The 18008-nt window shown below is 38.1% G+C and overlaps 1 protein-coding gene and 1 long non-coding RNA gene across 6 annotated transcripts in view; one reads left to right on the top strand and one right to left on the bottom strand.

Moving 5' to 3' along the window:
- Positions 1–297: 297 nt before the first annotated feature.
- Positions 298–18008, top strand: part of ncoa2 (nuclear receptor coactivator 2) — a 148515-nt gene continuing 130804 nt past the window's right edge. For 3 of the 4 annotated variants that reach the window (XM_067435025.1, XM_067435024.1, XM_067435022.1), the window contains exon 1: positions 1601–1758. The gene's annotated coding sequence lies outside the window, so the exon portion shown is untranslated. Of the gene's footprint in view, positions 590–1600; positions 1759–18008 lie in introns of those variants that run through there. The other variant, XM_067435023.1, reaches the window with a different exon arrangement.
- LOC137063661 (uncharacterized) lies at positions 5046–12263 on the bottom strand. 2 transcript variants are annotated; one of them, XR_010901414.1, is made up of 6 exons: positions 12195–12263; positions 11829–11862; positions 11670–11735; positions 11071–11135; positions 10405–10558; positions 5046–6421 (listed from the first exon to the last, which is right to left on the bottom strand). It is a non-coding gene; the product is annotated as an uncharacterized lncRNA (long non-coding RNA). The 2 variants fall into 2 exon arrangements; XR_010901413.1 differs by lacking the exon at positions 11829–11862 and having other exon boundaries at positions 12195–12257.

Genomic DNA, 18008 nt, shown 5'->3' with positions numbered 1-18008 from the left:
TTAATACGTAATTCTCAAAAGGAATACTTGTGAAAAGGCACAATGAAGTGCATTTTATTTTATGTTAAGAGGTCATTCTCCTTAAAAATGTTGGTGTTGACCATGTGGTGGTGCTGTTCGCCACGATTTTTCTTAACAGACAACACTGATATTTAATGTTTTTTTAAATAACACTGCGCGTATCTTGAAAATGTTTTCCTCTAGAAAAAGAATACAACATTAACCCATAATAACAAAATCTGTATCAATGCTTTCCTGAACCGAACTGCAGTCTCTTTTGGGACATTTCGTTGCGACAAACCCGTTTCACAATTGCTGGCAAGCGCCTGTCAATCTGAAACGGCGAACAGCAGAATATTGCACAAGTCACTGTTTGCAGATTTCCCTTTGAGAGAAGTTACTTTCGATGTAGACCTTTGATCGACACGGGTTGAACATAGGATTCTTTTCGATTCGTCGATGCTTCACCTCGGTCGCTGGCGTACATTCACATGGAAGTATTTTTGGTTATAGGAAATCAACCTGTCGCCGTTTGTGTTTTGATCGGAGACCCGAACAAGAACGGAGTTCTTGTTGCTGACTAATCACGGTAAGCTTTGGCTTTCTGCCAGATCAACCAGTCCATGAGCTTGTTGCCTTTTGAGGGTTGCATTCTGTGAATATGGGAGAAAAGTAAGAAATGTGAATTTGACAACTCAATACAGTTATGATGAGGCATGGTGGACTACATGTTGGGAGAGAAAATAAAACCCTTATTCAGGCTTGTTCCCATGTATTTCACAGATGTAATGGCCAAAATGCTCTTTAAAATGTGACTAAAAGTGCAATCGATGGGCTGCCTGAAAAAAATTAATATGACAAAAATATCTATATTGCTGTTATTACTAGGCTGCAATGACATTTAAAATACATTTGATCAAATGTGACAGAAATTCAACGTGTTTTGATGCTTTAAATTACAGAGAAGACTTAGACCTCTTAATGTCTCTTAGTGAGACTTGAAAAACAATTAGGCTATCTACAAGATTAAAAAAAAAAAACACTAATGATGGATAAAACTAGATTTAAACTGGGTTATCTCAGACCAAAAAACTCCTGCACTTTTCTTTAGTTGTATCGTCAAGGCCATATGTTAGGCTATTATTGTGCAGTTTTTTGATTTAAAAAAAACATTTGACAAGAAAATGCATAGGCTACTAATAGTCATACGTAGGATGGTATGTAGCCTACTACGGAGTTCTGGAGAGCAGTTTTATAATGTGATTTTTAATTAAGCTGTTATGACATTGATAATAGAGTGCAGATTGCTTTGAATCTGGACTAAAAACAACACCGTCTCGTGAACTGTCCACTCTGGCACACTTTATTTTCTCCCACAGTGCCACTATGTGAAAGCTTTTTCCTTTTTTAACGCTGCTTTGATTTCCTCTAATATTATGAAACATCTACTTGCAGTTTAGAAAATACAAAGGCACGGAAAATGCGATCCAACTGGTGAGCCGCGTCATTCTGTTTGCTGTATCATCATTTTGCCCCGTTGCTCACTGCAAGGTTGCTATGCAGGCTAGAGTAAACGAGTAGATACTGGTGCCCGTAGTATGTGGGGGAGGTTTTGCTGGCGAGATAAACAAGCAGCCAGCCATCGCTAGGCATAAGGCAGCAGGAACATGGCGGCGGCAGTTAACTATAATGCTGTTTCACCAACCCGAAGGTCAGAGCTGGACATTAAGTACAGGATTTAAGAGGAAACAAAACACTGTAAGTGCGACATGGTTGCAAATGTTCTATGTTTGCCGGTGAATGGCGGTTTGGGGTGGCTTTGTAACGCGATTTTTACACAGTCGCTGCATGATCCAATCACAGTTCCGCGGCGGCGGTATCCTGCATTAGCTTGCTAAACCAGCTACACTCGCTATCTCAGCCTGGCCACTTTGCAGAGTTCCAGAGTTGTGTTTTGCTTTTTGTCGTTGGGAAAACAAATCGCTTTGAGCGACCTTGAAGCGGATGCACGGCTGTTGTTGTTGTAACATTTCAATTGTGTCGCTGATTTACTTGATTCGCCCGCGCTGCTTGCATTTGTGCGATTAAGTTTAGCCAGCTCCCCCCTCATATTTGCCTGGCTAGCTTTAGCCTGCGAGGCTCAATTTGACTGTGCGAGGATACACTATTTCACAGCTCATGGGCATTTTAACTTTAGCGGGTTGGACTGTTATATTGTAACGTGTTAATGGGGTTCCGTTGGAATGCTTGCGTTACATTGTGGCGAGTTGGACGTAACAGTTCTAAAGCGAGCCGCTGAAACCAACAATGTATCGTTCGGGTTCTGTTGAAAGTAAAAGCGCGTTGTTGTTTGACAGTCGTTTTTGCGAGGGCTGAGATTAGTGAGTCAGCTCTTTGCTGAACTTCTGAACGGCACGCTACGGTTCGGTTTTCGGGTCTCGTCCGCTTAAGGAATGGGAAAGTTGGGGCGCCAGTGGTTGGGAATGCTAATTAGCATTTACCTCGTGATTTGCCTGAACTCCGCTAGTTTCACGAGCGCTTATATATGGAGCAGAGGCTGTATTTGTCGTCCAGCACTCGAGCGGATTTTTTAGTTTGGTCGACACAGTGTTCGTAGGCAGCGTGACGATGTTTTACGCCGTGTTACGTCACTCCGCCGGGCAGTTTATTGGGTCAAACAAATGATCAACCACACATTCAAGACCGAATGAGAGTCAACCCAGGTTTCGCTCGAAGAGTTGCTGCTTAAATGCTAAGGTGCATCTAGGTCATGTTTAGATGCACCTTAGCATTTCAATCCTGACTCGTAACTCAGAAATAGCTGGGTTCTTCTCATTCTGTTCTGAATATTTGGTTGATCATTTGTTTGCATACATTCTGTTGTTATTGGTGAATTGTTCTTTTTCATAAACGCAGACCATAGTCTAATGAGCGGGAATTGTTCATTGATTCGATTTCCTTTTAAGGATTCCAGTTCATTAATAGCTCCATTTTAAGAAATAAGAAATCCTGATTTAACTACTCTCATATTTGATCAGAACCTCTCTCTCTCTCTCTCTCTCTCTCTCTCTCTCTCTCTCTCTCTCTCTCTCTCTCTCTCTCTCTCTCTCTCTCTCTCTCTCTCTCTCTCTCTCTCTCTCTCTCTCTCTCTCTCTCTCTCTCTCCCCCCCCCCATACATACATGCGCACACACACAATACAATACTCTCATTAGCCTACACACTATATAACTACTCTGATTTATGTCTCAAAAGTCTAAAGTACAAAAAATCAGGATTTTGTAATTTTTGCGCCATTCAACACACTCAAGTGTTTTGATTCACACTAAAGAACTGGTCCATAAAAGGGTTCATGTGGGAATCGGTTTTGCTGTGTGTTTTGTGATTTATTAGCAGTGTTGAAGTGCCACTGGAAACTAGTAGTAAATAAAACACTGCATTTTAGTACAATGTTTTGTTAGCTGAATCGAATGTCATATTTTCTTTTAATCCATTTCTGTAGAAGAACAGGTTCTTCCCAGATAGCACACATACGTCGGGCCGATGTCGGCGCGATGCACAAAGTTACATCGGAAAGACATCGATCAGAGAGCGTTTGCTAATTGGGACAAAGTCGCCGAGACATCGGCATTTGATCGCGAATGCTGTCCGGCCGACGTGTGGACGATGCAATACAGCAAATCCTGGCCACTATTCATGGGCTTTCTAGGACCTTTATTTAGGTCGAACCTTTCGGGTTACACCCAGATATCACACTGGCATAGAATCAACGTTACACTCACGGCATTAAAGACCAACGTCACACACTCCATTCAAAACATCAATCTACGCAGATGATTTACTTACCTTATGCTAAATGACGTTGATGTCAGTTGAGTGAAGCACGATGTTGATTTCAGTTTGGTACAGTTAACGTTAACACATTTTTCTGTTTTAAAAATAGCAAATACTTAATACTAATAAGATACATTAGCCTGTTTATGTAATAATCACACATAACATTCAGTTAACATTGTTTTAATATTTACAGAGCAGTTACAGATAGCCTACATGTTTAGAGCAAACAATCTATATAAATATTCAATGACAATATAATAGAAAAATATATAATAGAAAAGGCATTTACATTCAAATACACAAAGAGGTAGGCTATACAGGTACATAAATTAAAAGCAATATTTACTCAAGAACAACTGATCATGTACCAGACATATTATTTTTATTGGAGCACAAAAGGATATGTCAGTCAGAACATAATGAGACTCAAATCACAGGTTCTTTTCTAATGGTGACTGAGACTATGTGACTCTTTTTGTGTTACACAAAATAAATGCATATGGGTGAGTAGATGGTTTATAAAGAAAGCTTACCCATGAAAATGTAGGGCAGAAGAATATTGCAGATGAATTGGTTCTTTTGCAACTATTGCAGCCTACTATCAGCAAGTAAACTCCTTGGTGAAAAAGGTGACAAAGATGTAACCCACATTTTCAATAGCATAGAGAAAATATTTTTAATTACTTTAAAAAATAAAATGCATATTATGAGCCAAAAAAGAGGTTTAAACCTCACTGAAAAGTCATTATTAAATACCGATGAGAAGGATGCAATACTAGAGAAACTGGAAAATTAAAGTTTGACCATTGGACGAAAAATACTGATCGAGTCTGCAAAGTCCAGCCAATCTCTTGAATTAAATATCAATTGTTTATATATTGACTACAAACAGAATTAATAGTTGTTAATGAAATAGGTTTGGCATTGGTAAATTGAGACTGGAAAAAATATAACCAGAACATCGACTCAAACTATGCATGTGCAGTATAATATCGAGTATTATTTTAGCAAAACTAAGCACTGCTGACAGTGCAGAAAATTTCAGTAAAGTCACTGAGAAAATGTATTAGGATTTGTAAACTTGTAGTTTTCTTTTCTCTCACAAACACAACAGTTATATTTGTACTAATCCTATTCTACAAATCACAAATTAATAAAATCGTGGGCTCATTTTTTCCATCAAGGGGAAAAAAAATCATACTCACGATCTCACATCATCTAACAAGTAAAATTTGTCCATGGCTTCACACTTTTGATACATGGGTGCACCAAACGCAGAATAAAGGTACGGTCACACTACACTTTACATTACATTGACGAGAAACCTTTGTATTAAAGTCAAGTAGATTTTTTTTTATATTTTGAATATACTGTTTTTAAATGTTGAATTCATGTTTATATAAAGACTCTGCAGAGCATGAAGTCATATCATGTTTTTTCATGTTTTTATCATTTGTTAATTTGTAGAATAGGACTTGTGCACCACCAGAAAATAATTTGAAAAGGTTTAACTGTTGTGTTCTTTGTAAGAGAAAGAAAAGTTTGCAACTTCTAAAAAAAACTTTTTTCTGACTTTATGGGTGCTTTCACACCTGCCTCATTTAGTTCAGTTGAATTGTACTAGAGTTCGTTTTCCTCTTTGGTGCGGTTCGTTTGGTGAAAGCAGCAATCGCACTCGGGTGCGCACAAAAAGCGGACCAAACAAGCGTACCGAGACCTCCTTGAAGAGCTGATCTCGGTGCGCTTTGAAACGAACTCTGGAGCGGTTAGCTGGTGGTGAGAACGTGATCCGACCTCGAACAGAACCAACGGCAAAAGTACTGATAATATTTTGACTACACCAGCTGCCATAGTAAGCTGTGCTGACATTATGTGCATGACATTATTACCTGATAGATCGTTGGAAATATTTTCGGAATGAGCGTGTCAGAGTTAAGAATAATTAATGCACGCCTCTGATTGAAGTGACGAGTGATGTGGGCTCGCCGTCTGCAGTACGTTGTTTTCAAGTCGCATCCGCGCTTCATTATAGAAAGGTATTGTTTGCATACTGTGGTTAATACACAATATGTAGTAGATTATGGCCAGGGACAAAACCTGCCTGCAGTCGTCTCTCTATAGTGTTATAGTTTGCTGGCTTTTCCTCTTCTGTTGAAATTTTCCCACAAAGTAAATTCTGACCAATCGAAAAGCAGTTTAGGTAATACACCATGGCCAATGAGTGATGTGGATGTTGTCACGTGTTTCAACTGGTTCGGACCAAAGCAATCAGTGTGGTGTGAAAAGGAACCAAAAAAGCTGTAAAATGCAACAATGTATTATTTAATTGTTTGGCCTTGGTTCGGACCAAATTAACTGAACAAGAGATGTGAAAGCACCCTAAGTGCACTGATGTGTGACTATTCTTTACAACTACAAATCCCACTGTCACAGGTGTTCAGTTTTTCTATAATAATACCCTCACAGAACAGGGTATTGATCAGCCATCCATGCAAAAGCAGAGGTCAGTGTGGTGGACTGTTGGTACATCTGTCCAGGCCAACATTTGATGTCTTCATGCCTTCAACTGGGGATTCCCAGAGAACCTGTAACAAAAATAGTACAGTTCAAAATCCATTGTACATACTCATTACAAAGTATTGAATCTGGTAACACAAATTATCATACAAGGTTCAATTTAACTTTAGCTCAATATACAATATTTGCAGCATAATATTGCACAAAAGGCACGGTTTTGTCTTGCACTCTGAATATTCCATTAATTTTGGCAATTTGTGACAAGCCCAGTGACATTGTCACATTTTCTTCTCTATTTAATTTTTATACAAAATGAATGATTAATGTAAAATATAAATAATTGATGCATTAACTAAATTGGAAAAATATTAGGGATGTCACAATTCTCAATATAATATTGAACCATTCGGTACGACACCCTTGGATCAGTAGGCGCTTATGTATTGCATTAATTTCTATGCATTTTATTTCTCTCTGAATTGGCTCTTTTGTGTGCCAATAGGTCTATGCTGATATGAGTAAAATATCCAATGACGATGCACTAAAGTTAGGGGGTGTTTAGCCACGGATGCAATGCTGGTGTCTTAGAGCGGTGAAGTGATGCTGGAGGGCGCACCACCATCTTTTAAACCTGTGGTGTGGGTGGGGTGTGCGATATAGAGTTAAAGAGTTAGTTCACCCAAAATTAACCCAATAACCCAATAAATTCTGTCATAATTCCTCATGTGGTTGGACACCGGTCAGACCTCCGTTCATCTTCACACACAGATGAAGATATTAGTGTTGAAATCCGATGATTTGATTTGATTTAATGGTTTATTTGAAAGGGGACAGTGCAATTTCATAAAACACATGAACAAGCATGGTTAAAAAAGCCAGAATTAGTCAAAAGGCTATTTTTCATCTGTAGTCCCCTGGACAAGATGTAAAAAAAAGCAATTAAATACATATTAAAATATGTATCAGATTGCTCAGAAAGGCCTTCATTGACACCAATGTCATTTCCTCTCTCAAGACCCATAAAGGCACTAAAGACGTCGTTACAAAGCCCATCTCACTACAGTGGCTCTATAATCATTTTATGATAGTAAAGTAGTAAGTAAGGTAGTACTTTTTCAAAGTTCAGGAACTTTGGTTGAGCTCACGCAGCATTTTATTTCAACTGCACGTTCGTCTCAGCCATCTTACGTGCAATGTCTGTAATAGCTGATAATAATATACATTGTCATTTTAAATCTAGCTTTACAAGCTTTCTGAATATGCTGCTGAATCTGCATATTAGTGCTCTTTTCTGTCATAACCAGCAAAAGCAGCACAGCTTGAATCTCTTCCATACTTGTTATTAATTTTTTTTCACCATGTAAACGACCTGACCGATTACTTTTAAGTGTGCGTTCTTACATGACGTGACAGCGCGCGCCGAGCTCACGTTGACAAGAGAGGATAGTTAATTTTTCTGAGGGGTAAACATTTTATTTCGTAAGTTATGAAGATAATGTTGGAGTAATGACACAGCGTATATTGCCCCAGGCAGTTTTTACTTTAAATGATGTTTCTTAAAAAACTAAGTTCGGGAGAAGCACGTTCAAATGATCTACCTAATCATGATGTCATTCCAACCAGCTGTCAACAATCAGTAATCAACATGTCTACCAATCAGCTCAAGTGGAGGATCACATAAATACCCAGTCAACTCACCAACGTTCCTTGACAAAGTTTGCAGCATCCCTCCACCACCCCTTCTACCTCACACGCACCTGGTTAACTTTCCTAACCAGAAATACGGGGGGAGTACTCTGGGTTCGGGCCAAATACCGAGCTCGGAGCCCTCTCCTCGGACAGCACGCCAAATACGCATACCATTTATTCTATCTGAATTATTTGTAAGTGTGAACTCGTGAACTGCGCCTGACAGAAGATTTTTTTTTCTGAGATGAGTATTACACTTTACGACAAATAAATAGCTATAAATAATACTGTATTAGTCCTGGTGGCCGTTAAGAGTTGCTATGGCTTCAGTTAACACACTCCAGCTGCTGGAGAAAACAGCGTTGACATTTTTGATGTGGCAGACAAACTGCATGTGACAAAATGATTGCGATTGAAAGTCATCACATGTAAACACCAGATTGGTTTAGATAACGTTCAGTAAACAGTCCACTAAATCTTTCAATCGGTACACACAAAAATTATTTCTATCCGACACTGATGGAGGAGCAGTCGCGCAGTAGGTTACATCACCAGACTAATTTGCCTAATCTTCTCGGAACTTTAGATCGCGGTCGAAACGCAGACAGCTGCAGGTTTGGGGGGGAGAAAAGTTCCTGTAAAAAAGTACCTGGTACAAATTGTTCCGGGTAATTTTGGTGGAAACGGGGCTTAAGAGTGTGTCATCTTTCTCGACTGTATGGAGTTCACTTAAGGCATATACAGACTATCTGCTTGGATACTCATCAAGATGGACATGTTGACATACTTCTTGTGCGAGTTTGTCCGTTTAAACGCAAGACTTGTAAGAGAACTCAATATTTGAGACGTGCTGTGAGACGTGCGCGCTCTCGGATGATGCACAGAGACAGATCTTCTCAAAGCGCGCGTGAGTTCTCATTCGCGTCTTCTGGCTCTACACGCGGGTGATGAAGGTGAAAATGACTTTTTTCTTTTATTATCACTGTTGTTGTAGTGTATAACTGAGGATCCAGTACGTGTATCCATCGACAGCATAATTTAATAAACAAAGCATAATTTTCGAGTTATAACCCATATTATATAGTTCGGCCATATTGTTTTGGTGATGAAAGTCTTTTGGCAGAAAGCTGAAAATTTGGTGCATCCCTACTAAATAATGACTTCTATAGTGATGGGCGATTTTAAAACACTTCTTCCTGAAGCATCCGAGCATATCGATTCATGATTCGGATTGCGTGTCAAACCGCCAAACTGCTGAAATCACGTGACTTTGATGATCCGAATCATGATTCGATAGTGATTCATAACGGTTCGAAGCTTAAGGAAGCTGTGTTTTGAAATCAGCCATCACTATACAAGTCGTTATTTTGCGGACAAAAACTATTCTCATCGCTTCATAAAATTAGTGTAGAACCACTGTAGTGAGATTTTTCATTTTTGGGTGAACTAACCCATTAAATTCACATAACAAGATTATAACAGATAATTCCATTAGATTTTGAAAAATGTAATTCAATTTTGTGGAAAGGTTTTCCTTAATTTAAGTTCGTTCAATAGCTTTGTTTTTGAGTGTATTTTCCAGACTAACAATGTAACATTAAATCTATCAAAATAAATTAAAGGAATAGTTCACCCAAAAATGAAAATGTGATGTTTATCTGCTGACCCGCAGGGCATCTGAGATGTAGGTGTGTTTGTTTTTTCAGTAGAACTCAAATGAAGATTTTTAATTCAAATGAAGATTTTTAACTCAACCGTTGCTCGTATAATGCATGTCAATAGGGTGTATTGACATGCATTATATGAGCGATATTAATCCATATTAAACCATGTGGTTTGTGGCTACACATCGAAACGATCGGTTTCTGTGATAAACACAACTGTATTTGTTATTTTTTTTACCTCATATAAGACGAATCTCATTTAGGATGAGTAGGTCAAAATCCCAGCGCAAACGTAGATGCCTCATTCGACCGATCCATCGAGGCACTAATAAGGCATATATCTATGATCGCACCGGGTTTTGACCTTCTTAGATGGAACTAATGGCGTTGGGAATACTAGATGAGATTCGTCTGATATGAGGTAAAAAAATAACACAAATACTGGTGTGCTTCTCACAGAAAGTGATCGTTTTGTGTCTTAAGACATCAATGTGTCGCCACGAGCCGCTGTGTTTAATATGGATTCGTATGTCTGTGTGTGTTTTACTCTCATAGAAATACACCCCACTGGCATGCATTATACGAGCAACAGCTGAGTTAAAAATCTTCATTTGTGTTCTACTGAAGAAATAAACACACCTACATCTCGGAAGCCCAGCAGATAAACAGCACAGTCTAATTTTTTGAGTGAACTATACCTTTAATACAGATTGAAGCCTGTTGTTTTCAGTCTTTTGATCTGGGATACTGGCAGCTATTGGGGATCTCACCATCTTCATGTACAAATTGTAGATGTCATCAAGGCCTTGTCCTGAAGAATCTCAGCACCAAACGCTGGGCTTTATATCTGATCTGGTAATAAGAGCACAGCAATAACTGTAAGAACTCTAATGATATATCTTTACCCTCTGACACTGTATTGTTATATAATTCAAACATTTTAGAGGCTAATAGTATGAGCAGTGAGTACGCTGAAAAATAACTTAAATGCCTAAAGTTGTTGACCGCCTGAACCATAGTCAGCATTTAAAGTATTTAAGTATTTAGTAAAAGTATTAAAAATTTATCAGTAAAATATACATACAAATATTGGGGCACTGTATTATGGTGTCTCAGAAATGTAACTCAAAACAGACCTAGAGAAAATATATTAATATTAATGACCATAACATCCTGTTATCATAATAGTTGATCATAAATACAAACTATAACAAATTACATTTGTCACCTTGTCTAATTTTGCTGATTATTTTACCCTAAAGGCGTTTCAGACGGTCTTACTGTAACAACATGGAGTTAATGTTTTTAAAATGTACAGAACCCCAACTTTTGAACAGTAGTATAATTTTTGAGGTTTTGCTTACCAGTCATCTAGTTTTTAGCCTGAGATTTTCTTCAACAGGAGTGCAGGCCATCAGCATGGAAGAATCTAGGAACATAAACAGTTTATCACAGAGCCTATATAATGTCAGGCTTATTAGAAGGAAACAAGCTAGAGCAGAAGTGAAATGCAGATAAGAGAAGTAGAATATACATAGTATACATACAATAATTTCTTAACATAATTTGTTTTAGGCTTACTTCATTTTACATTGCTCAGTGTTACTTATGTGTGGTTGTCAGAACCTTGCAAACTGTAATAAAAAATAATTTTGCAAAAGAAAATAACATGCATAGTGATGTAGGTAAAATATGTTGTATGGTAACACTTTGGTAAGGGAAACATTCACTTAACTTTTGCCTCAAATTCATAATTTACTGCTTAATAGATAGTAAGGTAGTTGTTGTAGCGTTTAAGTTTAGTTAGATACCAGGAAGAATTTAGGGATGTTGTAGTATAAGGTCATGCATTAATATGTGCTTAATAATACTAATAAACAGCAAATGTGCAAGCTAAGAATTGTTCACCTTACTAAAGTGTTACCTTTTGTAGAAAAAATACTAAAGATCTAATGAGATTTACCCTTCTCTGTCAGCAGCCCATGGGACCATCCTTTGCCTCCGTTGTTGTATTTTTTTTTTTTTTTTACTGAAATCACAGGGGGAAAAAATGAACGTAATTGGTATTAAATAATTAAACATTAAATGTAATTTAGGTTGTTGTTGTTGTTGTTTTTTTTACCGTGAAAGATCATTTCATTTGATTTTGGCGTTTCCTGTAATAACATTAACAGTAACTTATAGTGAAGTTAGGTTAAATAAATTAGCTCACTTCCAATAACCCATTGACAGACTACCAGCAAACCTAAAAAAAACTATCAAAGCCTCTCTTCTGCACATAAAGACGTGATTAAAAACTCACTTTCATTAGAGCTAAAGTATATTAGCAAACTGCTAATAAAAAACGGTTGAGATGCTAACGGACTTTTTCAAAGACACTGAACAATTTTAATAAAGTAAATATTCGACAGAAGCGTGTCAGTTACAGTAAGAAACGTGTACGGAACAGTTTTATATTATTTGTGTAATGTTTACGGACTAAACTTACCTGAAAGCAGCGAAAATAACAGGAGCGTGTCCGTTACTGTGCTGTTGCTGGCTTGCTGCATACCCCGGCCCGTTTCCATGGTAACTTCCACTGTTTGAATGTTCAACGCGCACGCCCGTCAAAGTCACGCAGCAGCATTACATAAATAAAGACGTACATTACCAATTTAATGAACAGTCAGTTTATTTATCAAATGATGACAAATGTTCAGACAGTTTGGCAACTCAAAAAACTTTGGCACAAGAGTATGCACCATTTCTGACTAAAAACTGTGAGGAATTCTTGGAGTGAAAACTGCGATTACAAACTGCCTGTTTTTTTTTTCTGATTTCCTCAAGTGAAAATTTACCTAAATCCCACAGATGGCGTCGCGTCGCGTCGTCTTTTCTCGGGTTGGTGGCAAAGAGATGAATGGGCATCATGAGCAAACAACAGATAAACACAGCATCGGCCTCCAGTAATTGGGCCGACCCAAAGCCGACGAGCTGGAAATAAAGCGATATTCGCCTATGCCTGGCCGATACTTATTCGATGTTATGATTTGGAGGCCGACGTCCGCTCTGGGGCCGACGTCGGCCAGACGTATGTGTGCTATCTGGGTTAGTTCTCAACCTTATTGGGTTTACTCCGTTGGTGGTTTATAAGAAATGATCTGCTTGAATGCCCAAGCTTGGAGGCTGTACACTGACAGCTGGTGTTCACCTCAGATTTGCATCAGCGCTGCTAAGATCTGCAGTAGTGCGACTCAGCCTGTTGGACCAGTAGTTCAATTCATGCTAGCTTTGTTACCAACCTCTTACATCATGCTGAGACATTCCAGAGTAAGGCTCGTGTGGTGCGCAAATGCTCCCACAACCTAAAATAAGAGTAATATGGCAATTACTTTAATTAGTTCAATTTGAGAACAATGCAGGGAATTGTATTCAAGTTTTTTATGGTGAATAATGCAAGCAGCCTACCAGTGTTGTTGTTAAATTAAAGCTAAAATTATTAAAAATAGTTAATTGACTGATATGTAAAAGTAGACTTGATAAATGTAAATGAAAATTAGAAATGTTGTCTAACTGAAATAGTTGAATACCAAAATTGCTCAAATAAATTAAAGCTTAACAGAAATATTTAAAATAACAAAAACTAATAACAAAAAACAAAAGTACATACAATTTAAATGAAAGGGTCATACACACACATGCATATATATATATATATACATACACACACACACATACATACATACACACATGTTTTTGTAAAAGACTGTTTCCAGATTCAGATCGATGATCAAACACAAATGGAGTAGATCAAGTCCATCAACACTCCTAATGCTTGCACAGTCCTGTAGCTCATCCATGGGTCCACATTTCATCAGTAACATTAGATTAGATTTCTGTGTTTGGCGGGGAAAGAGTTAAACACCTCTGATTGGGCATTGTGTTCACACGCTCAACATACAGCTCTGAAAAAAAATGACCACTATAATTTTTTTCTTAAATCAGCATCTCTACAAGTATGGAAGCCATTCCATTCCAATGTCCATTGAATTCCAACACAGGCACAACTCATTTTACTGAATGAGGTGATGATTAGGGGATCACCTGAACCAAATCTTATTTAATAAGGAAAAGTATAAAAAAAACACTTCATCACTATCCTCTTGCAGTAGGACCAGCTGGATGGGAAAAACAGTGCTAGTAGTACCTCAAAAGTTATTGGAATCAAGCAATAATGCTAAAAAAGTTGAAAAGGAAAGTTTTGAGTGAGGAAAAGAAGGGTTCAATTCTGGCTTTACTGGCAGAGGGATGAAGTGAGCATGGGGTTGCTTCCATCCTTAAAATTTCAAAGATGGCAGTTCATAAGAACAAGGTCAAGCAGCAGTCATTTGGGTCAAAGCTACAGACCGGCAGAGGGAAAAAACGACTCTCCGCTGACCGGAATGACCGCCAACTCATTCGAATGTCACTCAACAACCATCATAGGAAGACATCAAGTGACCTACAAAAAGAATGGCAAAAGGCAGCTGGGGTTCGAAACAAGCTCCTAGGGGCAGGGCTGAAGTCGTGCAAAGCTAGAAAAAAGCCCTTCATCAATGAGAAGCAAAGAAGAGCCAGGCTGAGGTTTGCAAGAGACCATAAGGATTGGACTGTAGAGGACTCTAATGAGTCCAATTTTCAGCTTCGTCCAACATCTGGTCATCTAATGGTTAGATGGAGGACTGGAGAGGCCTACAAGCTACAGTGTGTCGCACCCACTGTGAAATTTGGTGGAGGAGCGGTGATGATCTGGGGGTGCTTCAGCAAGGCTGGAATCGGGCAGATTTGTCTTTGTGAAGGATGCATGAATCAAACCACGTACTGCAAGAAAACTTGTTTCCTTCTGCTCTGACAATGTTCTTCAACTCTGAGGACTAGTTTTTCCAGCAGGACAATGCTCCATGCCACACAGCCAGGTCAATCAAGCTGTGGATGAAGGATCACCAGATCAAGACCCTGTCATGGCCAGCCTAATATACAGACCTGAAACCCATTGAAAACCTCTGGAATCTGGTCAAGAGCACTGTAAAAAATTATTTTAAAAAAAAGTTACGTGGTTGCCTTAATTTTGAGTTCATTGAAATTAAAATTGAGTTACTACAATGAACATTTTTTGAGATTCAACAACCTTTATTAAAATATTATTAAAAGATTTTGTAAGCATTTTGGGTAATTGTGTGTGTTTTATTTCTGATTACGCAGTGAAACATGCCAAATAGTACTATCTTCATGATTTATCAAATTTTTTATGTGGTTCATAAACAATAATATTTTGAGTTTCTATTTATTAAACAAGTTTCCTTCATTGTATCAACTCAAATTTTTAATTTCATTAAACTCAAAATTTTAAGGCAACCAGGTTACTTATTTTTTTAAGTTAAACCAACAAAAACCAACACTTTTTTTTTTTTTACAGTGAGGAAGATGGATGGTCACAAGCCATCAAACAAATCTGAGCTGTGTGAATTTTTGCACCAGGAGTGACATAAAGTCACCCAACATCAAAGTTAAAGACTGGTGGAGAGCATGCCAAGACGCATGAGAACTGTGATTCAAAATCAGGGTTATTCCACCAAATATTGATTTCTGAACTCTTTCTAAGTTAAAACATTATATTGAATTGTTTAAAAATGAATTTTTATTCGAGGTATGACAACACTGCATCTTTTTTGTTATTTGGACCAGTTTTTGCTTTCGGCAAAGAAATGCTCTAATTTTATTTGGAATTTGGGAAAAATGTTGTCAGTAGTTTATAGAAAAAACAAAAATGTTATTTTTACCCAAACACATACATATAAATAGTAAAACCAGAAAACTGATAATTTTGCAATGGTCTCTTAATTTTTTTCCAGAGCTGTATGTCTGTGATTGACTACAATGATAAATGTTCTTCACCAGATGTTTCATTGACACTCGTGCTTCGCAGAGCGCTTTCACAGATACAGGAGCGTTTGAAAGGTAGGTCTTTCAGCGGATCCCTATTATATCCACTGATAGACAGGTCAGCTGATAGATGGCTGCTTTCAAATGCTTCCGTGTGTATCTGTGTTAGCGTTGATAATTGTAGCCAATCACAAAGATATATGTTGAGCGTGTGAACATAATGGCCAATCAGAGACATGTATGTTGTGTGCATGAACATGATGGCCTATTAGGGACATATATGTTGATCATGTGAACACAATGACCAATCAGAGACATAAATGTTGAGCGTGTGAATGCAATGGCCAATCAGAGATATATATGTTGAGCATGTAAATACAGTGGGCAGTCAGAGATGTTTAAGAATCTGTTGAACAGCGATTAAAATGACGCTAGAGCGAAATGCTGTTATTGTCACAATGGTACTGACGTCGGTTTTGGAAACTTTATAACACTGCAAACTGGGGCTGCACAATCAATCGCACAAACCAGAAATAGTGCTAAACACAATACACAACATACCATTTCATAGCCTTTATCACTGTAGAGAATACTATGTCGTTTAGCATTGATGTATAAATATACTTTATTAGCATGAAACTACCCACGAAGGCTTGAAGAACCGTATATTGTCGCAGTCATGTGTTTATTAGTCATGTTTAATCATTCAAAGTGTTTCAATCTCCTGTTTATTCAGCTACATTATGTGCATATATATATATATATATATATATATATATATATATATATATATATATATATATATATATATATATATATATATATATATATATATATATATATATATGTATGTGTGTGTGTGTGTGTATGTATGTATGTATGTATGTATTAGGGGTGTCCCCGACTAAGGATTTACACATTCGAATCAGAATTTTCGAATCTCTCTATGGTCGACCGATAGTCGAATCATTTATGTGTGTGTAAACCATAGACCGTAAAAAAAATAAACGGTATAAACGGTTTGGGAAGGGCAGACACTAGTCAGCAGGAGCCTAAGACTATTTTTATTTTACTTTACACACGGCACACACAGCCACCACTTTTAATAAAGACATCAAAACTAGGCTACACTACACATTCGTACATTAACCGTTCTCTCATAACATTTAAAAGCCGTGATCGAAACACAGAACATCACACAAATATATAAAAGAACATTTTGATAAATAAACCTAAAAAAATACCTGCCTAGAGAGGAAAAGAACTCTTTGAGTGCGTTTAAATGCACGTTCTTAAGCTGATTGTGGCTAAAGGGGGTCGTGCACCGGACTGAAGCTCAGCGCCGTTATATACGCGCAAGCTCAATTTTGAATCGACTTCTGACAGAAGAGCTGCACGATGAGTATATCTTGTAGCACAGGGTGAAATCAGTATGTACATTCACCATTTGAGGGAAATATACATTTAATGCTGACAGGCGTCGAATGCCGCAGTAGGTGTGTAAATGTGTTTGAATTTTAAAGGAAATCCCGCGACACGTCTTTATAACACTAATATTGAGCACCCCCATATTGCCAAAATGGAATGATCCTCGTTTCATAACATAAGATCAGTGGTCTAATCCGGTCCTGAATATCGATGCATTGAATCTTCGACTATTAGGGGTCACCCCTAGTATGTATATGTGAGCGATGAGCGATAGTATAATGCCCATAGGGATTTCCTGGACAAGATGCGTTATCTTGCAGGGCATATTTGCTGTTTCTGCACAAGAGGGACCTCTGGCTTTCAGATGGAGCAGCATTTACTGCTGATCACAGAGCCGTGCACTCACAAGTAGCACATTAAAAACCACATCTTTTTGCCAAATCATGTGCCGTTTAATTTTGATAAATTGCGCAGCCCTACTGCAAACTACGAATAGTATTCGGTATGGCCTTTAAAATTCTGTTATACATAATCTTTCTAGTTTCAGTTAGCAGATTTTTGTCAGAAAGCATGTACTTCCTTTTGTAGTAAAATCTTTCCTGACATTCTGTAGTAGTAGCCCGATTACTTAGGGAATGTTAGTCAGCCAAGACTGTCAAAACGCTATGATGTGGTAAGATGTATTCCCACACAAACTGCGGTGTGTGGGTGTGACTATATACCATCAGCACTCACCGACGAGCATGCGTGCACTCCGATGCTGTCTAGGTCTCTGTGGCTTAGCGGCATTCACGCGTGGCAATCTAAATCTGGCATTTCCACCAGTGAATGCCATGGTCACATGACCTCCTCCTGGCTGCTGGCGGTTGGGTGGAAAGAGGAGTGTTAGTTCACATGCAACCCAGCCTGCAGTTCAGAACTATGATTTCATCCTGGATCAGCTGACCTTTGACTTCCTCTATTGATTGAGGTA

Source organism: Pseudorasbora parva, chromosome 24 (assembly GCF_024679245.1).
Source record: "Pseudorasbora parva isolate DD20220531a chromosome 24, ASM2467924v1, whole genome shotgun sequence".
In the NCBI taxonomy this organism is placed as follows: Eukaryota; Metazoa; Chordata; class Actinopteri; order Cypriniformes; family Gobionidae; genus Pseudorasbora; species Pseudorasbora parva.
Note: the sequence above shows the minus strand (reverse complement) of the source record. Positions and strands in the feature narration are given on the sequence as shown.